Genomic DNA, 9,873 nt, shown 5'->3' on the forward strand with positions numbered 1-9,873 from the left:
TATTGTGGAACACAACAGTGTCCACTAAAATAATCTTATTTTAGCAAAATTAAAGCATGTTCACTTTGAGTGATAGATAATGTCGTATAGGAACTGCAGGAATGCACTTTATGGTACAAGTTTAAGTTACTTTCGGTTTCGTCCGTGTTCCACACGTTCATGCACGCGCAGGCCCGTACGCATTCAGCGTGAGCAGAGTGATTCACAGTGAGTTTTAAAGTATTTTTAATACATTTTTGCACAAAATGTCAGATATTATGTCTGAGGGATCATCTCCTTCAACAACCGGGACACCTGAGACCCCCAGAAAAAAACGTGCCAGCAATATGACATTTGATGAGATGGTGGAGCTGGTGCGCATCTTCGATGCACGTGATTATGACTGCCGTAAGGGCACTTATGGTAGAAGTGCCAATGCCCGCAAGGTCAGGATGCTGTCCAAGGTGCTCTCCACCATTCGGAGCAAATTTTCACTGGAGAGGACGAAAGATCAGACCCGGAAACGCTGGTCAGACTTGAAGACGCGGGAGGAGGATCAGCTGAGATCCATACGACGCGCCATAGCTAAAAGTAAGTGCCATGTGTTTACAGTTAAAGTAACATGCCTAGAAATACGTCTATTGATATAGTCCTTTTTTCATGCAATGTGAGTGCATATGCTTTTCCTTCAGGACTCATACATGCATTTTAGGCATATCTCTTTTTGTTGTGATTGTACCTATTTATGAAAATTGTGATATTTTATCTATGGATATGACATTGTAATGCTAGAAGAAGGCACTGTGTGCTGTAGTGTGTTCGGGGTGGGGTGTTGGGAAGAGGTTGTGACTGTGTGATGCTTAGAACTGAAGATGACCCTCATCTTGGCAAATGTAGGTTACCACCTTCTGCGCATCAACAAATCACTCTGAGCCTATGCTAAGTAGTAGGATGGGACATGTATTTGTTCTGACAGTGCATCCTACCACCTTTAGGTGAAGGTTTAGGAGTGTGCGTATGGAAAGGCCTGAATTGCATTCTCCGCTCTAATTCATCCAAAAGGTGTTCTATGGGGTTGAGGACAGGACTCTGTGCAGGCCAGTTACGTTCTTCACCCCCAAACTCCCCCATCCATGTCTTTATGGTCCTTGCTTTTGTGAACTGGTGCGCAGTCATTTTGGAACCGGAAGGGGCCATCCACAAACTGTTCACACTAATTTTGGTGCATTAAAATTGTCCTAAATGTCGTGTTATGCTGATGTGATGCCTTAACAGTTCCCTTAACTGGAACAAAGGGGCAAAGGCCAACCCGTGAAAAAAAGCCACCAACCCATCCCCCACATAATCCCCCATCCCCCAAACTTTACACTTGGCACAATGCAGTCAGGCAAGTACCGTTCTGCTGGCAACCGCCAAACCCAGACACGTCCATCGGGTTGCCAGACAGAAGAGGGGGAGGGGCCCAATACTTTGGCCAATATAGTGTATATATTGCTAAACAATTTAATAAAAATGCGAGTTTAGTGCATGCCTACGTTTGTCAGCAGGAGGAAGAATATACATACATACAGACAATAATTTGTGTTTGCTAAAGGGCTGAATTCTACTCCAAGGGCACGAATCTAGGGGGGTGCCCAATGAGATCCAATCTGATGTGGGAACAGGGGATTGCGATGAGTTTCAGAGTGGAATTTGTGGGTGTGTTGGGATTAGTGCAATGTGCTTCTGAGCCAAGGGTGATGGGGATTGTGATGGGCTTCTGCTCGGGAGGGGGGGGGCGGGAGGTGTATGTGTGTATTTTGGAATAGGGGAAGTCAAAACAGGGTTGTGGGACCTGATACAAAAAATTGAACAAGGGCCCTTTATTCCTTAGGTCAGCCACTAATTTTCTCTGTGCCACGTAGCAACTGTTGCTTGCACCAGAGGGTCTCATGTGCTTCTCACATGTTCCCAGTGCCCCTGTCCAGTGCCTGAGTGCCCCCTGCGTCAAGGTATAATTAAAGTCCATAAAGCACATGCTGGCCAAGAGCACTCAAGCTCAGGAGTAAACACACTAGTAGTGACTCGCATACAGAATGCATTTTAGATAGATAGATAGATATATAATTTTTTTATACTCTGAAATATTTACATATATGTTATTGTTTTGATTCGGCAGAAAACAGGAAGGCATCTTCTGCTGCCCAGGGGCAGAGCATATCAAGTGTCCCAGAACCTGGCACAGCGGAGGAAGAGGTGTTGCTGACGGTTCCTCAGGAGGCCGCCACATCAGGTATATACTGTGGTAATTTGCAACGATTTTTGTATTAAAAAATCAGTAAACAGTTTGGTTTACTATATTTACCTTCTTTCATTGTTTAGATCATGATGTAGCACAAGAGGTGCAGGTTACCACATTGGATGTGGAGAATTTGGAGAGGGAGTCGGAGCCTCAGGAAGCCCCCAGCTTGGGTATATATTGTTGTATGCTTTAATGACTTTCAGTCAAAAACAGAAAAGCCATTTTACTTACGGTATTTGCCTTCTTTCATTTATTTGATATATAGCATGAGAAGAAAGACCTGAGACCACAAAAAGGTCGGCCATTCGAGTGGCTGTATAAATCTGATCTCTCAGTATATTCAGAGGTCCAGTTGAGCTAATTTTTTTTGCAAATAACAATCCTGAACATGGCACAGAACAACTGAAAACACCACCAATATAACACTGACCCGACAGGCTTGTACCGTAGGCGCTACATATGTGACGGGGCATTAGGATTCATTGGATCACATTATATTTTTCAATTGCTCCAGAGTGATATCTTTATGATTCACTGGAAATGGCAGACTTTTAGAAGGTTAACATCACTGATTAATTATTACTGGTTTTCTATTTAGACTGCTATTTAGTCCTTTACACCTGCTGTGCACATTATAAGGAGTTTCCACCATCCCTGTGCTGAGCTGAGTACCCTAGTCCATACACCTGCTGTGCACATTATGAGGGGCTAATTTTGTTTATTGAAAATTCTTACAAACAACAACTTATATACAAGAAAACAATAATAAATAAATAAAACATATTTACAAAATAATTGAATATTACTATACAAAACAAAAATATAATACTTGGTGCAAACCAAATTGCGCACAGCATAAACCCTATGAGAGAGCCAGACTAAGGAACATCACCGTCACCATTCATGTAGCCTCTTATCAAAAATGTATTTGATCTGAAAATCTAGGGGAGTGAAGAAAGGACAGAGAGAAAAAAAGCACACCCCGAGATCAACAGGCAGCAGCTACAGAGTCCTGATATTCCTCCACGCCTTTATCCAGGCCCCCTGCTGCCACCTGTCTTTCTCAAGACCCCGAATTTTCCCGACCTCACCCAGAATGTCCTGCACCACCACCTGGACAGGGAGGATTTTACTCCGCAAGGATACCTGACACCGTGCACTCCACGTGAAATAACTGACTACGAGACCAACTAGAAAAAGTGTTTCCAACATGTTACCAAGATTGTACTTTACAAACATCAGAGAGAAAAAGACTACGGGGAGATCGTGGCCTTGACTGAATAGCTGTGTTTAGTTCATCAGGTGTCTAATTTCCCCGTCTCCTCGGCTGAGCTGATATCAGTTTGGATGTGCTTTCTCTGCAGGATATGATTTCTTAATTCATCCTTTGTAACCAATGGGGATCCACACAGAAATTAATGGTATCCAAACCGGATTTCCCAGAAGTCTTTAAAGGATATCCTTAGGACTTTCAAAAAATGAACATGTCTCGAAGTGGAGCAGTCATGAAGCAGAACCAGCTAGACGCCCAATGACGCGTTTCGCCCCTCCCACATCGGGGCTTCCTCAGAAAGGCGTTATTTGGTTTGGGTTCAGTGATCTCTTATATATTTAAATTAGTAGATGGAGTCATTGGTAACACCTGAAACCCCATCCAAAGTGCCATTCGTTCAATTTGTATTCCATCTCAAATAGATGACTCGCTTTGCAGAGATATATAATGACCCAAAAATAAGGGGATTGTACAGAGATATATCGTAGACATATGTACGCAGCGTATCATTAACGATTTCAAGACCACTTGCTTGCAATAAAATAGAGTATATTTATAAACATGTTGAAATTACTTAATCTGACTATATATGTAGAGACATAAATCTTATCTACAGGGTACATTTGTGCTTGTAACATTTTAACTCTTGAAGTGTTTGAAGTGGGTAGCCGGGGTGGACATCCAGCTGCACAGAAGATTCAAATTACTAAGGAGATACTTAAATTTAGTCCAATCCATTAGGTCAGAAACTAGCATTCGTCTGGGAGAACATTTCCCAAGCGGATACACGGTGTCAGAAAAATATATTAAAGAATAAAGTGCAACTGTATGTCGGACCTCCACAGTGCCCAAATCATGACAAGAGAATGTAACACCTAAATGGAAAGCAACATGTTTTTTTCCTTCTTATTTCATTATGTAATATATTGAATAGGTAAATAGCTAAATAGACGAAGACACTAAGCTTCAATGCTGAAGTGGGATCCCAGAGGCAAGAGAAGAGGAGAGAGAGCGGGGTTAGACTACAGAAAGCAACTAAAATTAATGGAGTCATTTATTCCTGGTTTTTCATGGGATCTAGTGGTGTGAATCCATTTACATTCCCTTTGGAGTAGGAGTTTGTCCCAATCTCCACCTCTGCTGGGAATGTGCACCCTGTCGATAACAAAAAACTTGAGTCCCTGGGTCCTTCCCCCATGAGCATGAACCACATGTCGGGCAATGGGGGACCTCAAATCGTGTGCCCCAATATCCGAGATGTGGTCTGAGATTCTGTTCTTTAACATTCTCTTAGTTTTTCCTATATAGAACATATCACAGGTACATCTCAGGAGGTATATGACTCCTCTGGTTTCGCAATTGGCGAAATGCTTGCATTTTACTCTCTGTCCATTAGGGGTGATAGTCTCAGATCCTGTTTGGATGAATGCACAGAATTTGCATTTTTGACATTGATAGGTGCCGGGGTACTTACAACACAACTGTTTTTTATTTGTTATAAATTCACTCGAGACCAATTTATCCTTTAAAGAGGGACATTTTTTGTAAGTTATCATCGGTTTAGTCTGAATAAATTTCGAGATCCTGGAATCCTTCATGAGACAATGCCAGTGTTTAGTCAGTATATCTCTGATTATTTCATGTTGATTGTTATATGTGATTATTAGTCTTAATGGATCATTTTGTTTCGTATTTCTTTCGATTTTATTCTTGTGGACCCACGTTGATCTGTAATTGGCCTTTTTATTATATGCTCTTTGTAAGATTTTGTCCGGGTATCCCCTCTGTTGTAACCTATATCTCAAATTTTTTGCTTCCAATTCAAAATCTTTGTCTAAACTGCAATTCCGTCTTATTCTTAAGTATTGTCCATATGGAATACTACTCTTTAAGGTTTGTGGGTGTGCGCTGCTGGCCTCCAATATGCAGTTCACAGCGGTCTTTTTTCTATATAGTTTGGTATAAAGTTTATTAGTTTTACTCCTGCAGATGGAAATATCTAAGAATGGTAACTCTGATTTATCCATACTCATGGTGAATTTAAGATTATAGTCGTTGAAGTTGAGTATTTCAACGAAATCTTCCAGGAGTGTTTTTCCTCCGGTCCAGATAATCAAGATATCATCTATGTACCTGTGCCACGACAAAACGTGGCACAGGTACAATGATAAGTCGTCTCTGGACCAGATATTTTCCTCCCATACCCCCAGGTACAGGTTGGCATATGAGGGAGCACATCGTGTTCCCATCGCCGTTCCCTGTACCTGGAGGTAGAGGTTACTGTCAAACGAAAAAGTATTATGAGTCAAAATGAACTGTAGCAGTTGGACTAAGAAGGTATTGTGATCAAATTCAGATGTGCCCAGAGAGGCCAAAACTTTTTCTATAACTTTGATCCCCTTTGAATGAGGTATAGAAGAATATAAAGCCTCAACATCTAAGCCCACTAATAGAGTTTCAGCTGCAACCTCAAGATCTTTAATTTGGGATATAAGGTGAGGAGTGTCTCTAACATATGATGTGAGGGATTCTACATGTGGACGTAGAAAATTGTCCACATAGGTAAGCTTAAATCCCATGGCCAGAATTCTATCCACCACCATCCTTCTGTAAGGAGGAACACCCCCACCTTCCCACCTCAATTGTACAACATGTCTACGTTTAAATGTGATAGAAGAGGAGGACATATTTACTGCAGAGTCCTTCCTTAAAGCTGTAGCATGACCAGTTCTCGTCAGTCCCATAACAGACCCAGCATATGACCTGGTATTAGAAACACCTGAGGTTGAAAAGGGCTGCCTGCAAACAACTGCCCCAGAGGCAGGAACAGCAGCTGGGCTGTCCTTGGAGGCTGGCTCCGCCTCTTTCACTCCTTCTGACCAATGGACCTCCTCCCTGGGTGTGCATGTCACAGGCCCGCCTCCTCCTCCATGTTCCTGGTCAGCTGTAGCACCACTGCTTCCAGCACCACCATTGTCCATAGACTCCACACAGACCTCTGACACAACTGCCAGATGAGCAGAATCACAAGCAGGCAAACCTTTATTCCCAGCAAAATGCTTAGAATGTTCATGTGCAGATCCCTCCTCACTCTGCATCTGAGGCTGACAGTCCAGGACTTTGCTAGATTTCCCTCCATTTTCTTCTTCACACTGACAATACACTTCTGCAGGATTAGTAACACTGCTGCCATTTTCTCCCTCACACATGTGCTCAGGCTGACAGTCCATTACTGAAAGATTTCCAACTCTCACAACACTTTTCTCATGCACATTCCGGCTGCTCATGGCACTACTGCTCCCAGCCATCCCACCAGTCTCAATAAAGTCCTTACCATACTCTTTCTTGGTCTTCTGTGGTTTTTCTTTTTCAGGACAGACGGAGGATTTCCTCATACTGGAGCCAGCAGACTTTCCTGTGGATATGGTAGATTTTCCATCCTTCAGTGCAGATCTGGTAAAGTGCATTCTTTCTACAGGCCTTTCTTTTGCAGGACGAGGGACAGCATCCCCCTCAACATCTTCATCTGAAGAGTCTGCAGAAAAACAAAAATGTCTTCCAGATAATGGAGATTCCATCTCGGTGATCAACTCCAGCATGCCAGCACCCTCCTCTACCTCCTGCTGTGACGATACACATGGCTGCTGTGGAGGGAGGAGATCAGAGACCTCCATTGCTGGGGTCTCAGCGGTCTTAGGAGATACTGGGCTGCAGGTCTCTTTCTCTGGGACCGACTCACCTCTCACCAACATCTCTGCCGCCTCTGGCAACTCTGAATTCTCAATGTCCTTCTGCAATCTGGTGTCTTTCCTCATCCTGCGGAATCTTTTCTCATTTTCAAATTTTTCCTTGAAGGCTCCACTGTTTTCCTTCAAGGAGTTCACCAGCTCGTTCTGCCTTTCCAAGGCCTGCTCCAGGTCATTCATTCCAGGCTGCAGAGCTTGCTTTTTATTGTTCCAGACCTTGTCATACTGCAATTTCTTCCTTCTGTACTCCAATCTCATGTTTACAAGTTTTTCTTCCTCCTTGGCAATTCTCAGGAGCATATTGTTCACCCTTCGCCGAAAGGCCGAGAGAGGCTCCTCTCTCCTGGGACCAGGTCCATCCATGGCTTCCGCTTGTGGCCTAGGCTTAGGCCTCTCCAGGGAACCCCCACCAGGGTCTTCCCCAGGATCCAGCATCACTGCTGGGGGTAGAAGAGCAAATCTAGCCCCCGGACTCTGGAAGTATGAGAGCTAGGGAAACAGCAACCTCACTCTCTGCATCTCAGCTACAGAATGATGGTCTCCCACCTTCCTTGTGCTGAGTTCCAGGGTCTATACACCTGCTGTGCCCATTATGAGGGGCTCCCACCATCCCTGTGCTGAGTTCCCGGGTCTGTACACCCGCTGTGCCCATTATGAGGAGCTCCCACCATCCCTGTGCTGAGTTCCCGGGTCTGTAAGACTGATGTGACGGTGGGGGAGGGGACATTAGAGTGTAAGCTCCTCTGTGTACAGAGAAGGATGTGACTGTGGGGGGACATTAGAGTGTACGCTCCTCTGTCCTCTCTCCTGATATGCCAGAGCTATATTATAATACCAGTGTGATTGGCTCAGTGTGGCAGAGGTGCCGCGGTGTGCAACGTTGTGCGGTGCCCCGAAAAGCCATTTAAGGGGCACAAAAATTGATCATGGCTGGGAATGACTAAATCGTATCATGTTCCTGATCATGCATGGTCATGGACGTTTAAAGGGATAAAAAAGAAAAGATTTTCAGGTCCCTTTAATAGTGAGGAAAACTACAGCACAGCAACCAGAAATGCCAACTGTGTCAAATCTGCTGCGAATGTACGTAACATCGTGGGTTCATGCGTACGATCGTACAATATACGCATTTCCGAATTTCCATATCCGAATTCCGAAACCCAAATCCGAATCCGAAATTCGTCCCCGAAACGAATCCGAGTAAAATCCGAAACCGATTCCGAAATATGAAACGAAACACATAGAGTACCCAAAATGAGAAAAACAAAACAAACGAAATCCGAAACGATCCGAAACGAAACATAACTAATTTTTTCTGGCTGCACATGTCTAATGTACATGTATATATGTGTGTTATATAAATCTTTATGTATTTTTTGAAATAAAAATATATTAACTCAAAAACATTTTTAAAAATGTCAGTATCTTCTTTTGAAGTTTTTCTAAGTTCTTCTACTGTTTTTCCTCTCACCTGCTCCACCTCCCAAGCTTCTCCCCCTCCTGTATCCTCTGCATGCTGTGGCAGATTGATATCCTCAGCACAGAAAGGATCCTGTGCAGGCCGGCACTAACAGTTAATTGTTCGCTGCCGAAGCTCTATTTATTCCTCCGCGGCAGCCGAAAGTGGTAAAATAGTCCCCTCTATTCTGCTGTCAGTTCAGCGGGGGATCCGGGGAGAGAGGACTATCTCAATATTCATTGGACTAGGACCGACTAATGCTGCTATTTTACCCGGGTGGGCTCACCTCCTTTCTGGTCCCCCCCAAGTGGCGGAACACCAGGGACCGGTCGCACACGCGACACTGGTAGTTCCGCCAGTGCCGTCGGCTGATACTCATGTAAGGGTCCCAGGCTGGCCGGGCCCCTTACATGAGTATCTGCCGTACCCCCTGATGGCGGCCCTGCTGGGCACACAACACACCAACACACCTTGGAGGATATAACTGGCTTTAATATAAGGTTTCAAATGGGGAGAACAAACAGCAATATGCTACAGCAAATAAATCAGCAGCACAAGCACAATAGCAGTAAATAGCAGTAGCAGAACAACAGTTTCAAAGGGTCATCTAGTGGTAGGGTAACAATAAACTACCACAATGATCGCAACCCCTCACTAGGCTACTGGCCAGTAGATCTAACTAAAGTTCTGCTGGTGTTGGAGCCCTTAGTTGGAGAGCTCATAAACTAAACTTTAGAGAAATGGTAGGTTGGTATAAGGTTCCCAATGTAAAAGGTTTCCTGGCAATTCCACAAGTGCAAAGGATTTCCCCAGGAAAAGGAAACAAAGAGTTAAAGGCTTGGAAGTCTCTTACCTCAGTAGATGAACCCTTATTCTCAGACAATCCCACATGGGCTGTTAAAAGGGTTCTCCCTCTTGAACCAGCGTCCTGGTCCAAGTCTCAGGATCTTGTGCAGCAGTCTCTGAATCACTCGCTCTCCACAGCAGTACCCACAGCCTCCCTGGTTGTCAGCATACGATCTCTAACTACCCCAACCAAATGCTCATCAGACAAAACAGATAGCACAGTCTTGTTTCCTCTTTTTTCTCCATGTGTGACTGAAAAATTCCAGTGCATGCACTCATGCATTCTGGA

Source organism: Nanorana parkeri, unplaced genomic scaffold (genome assembly GCF_000935625.1).
Source record: "Nanorana parkeri isolate BGI_ZX_2015 unplaced genomic scaffold, ASM93562v1 scaffold1090, whole genome shotgun sequence".
In the NCBI taxonomy this organism is placed as follows: Eukaryota; Metazoa; Chordata; class Amphibia; order Anura; family Dicroglossidae; genus Nanorana; species Nanorana parkeri.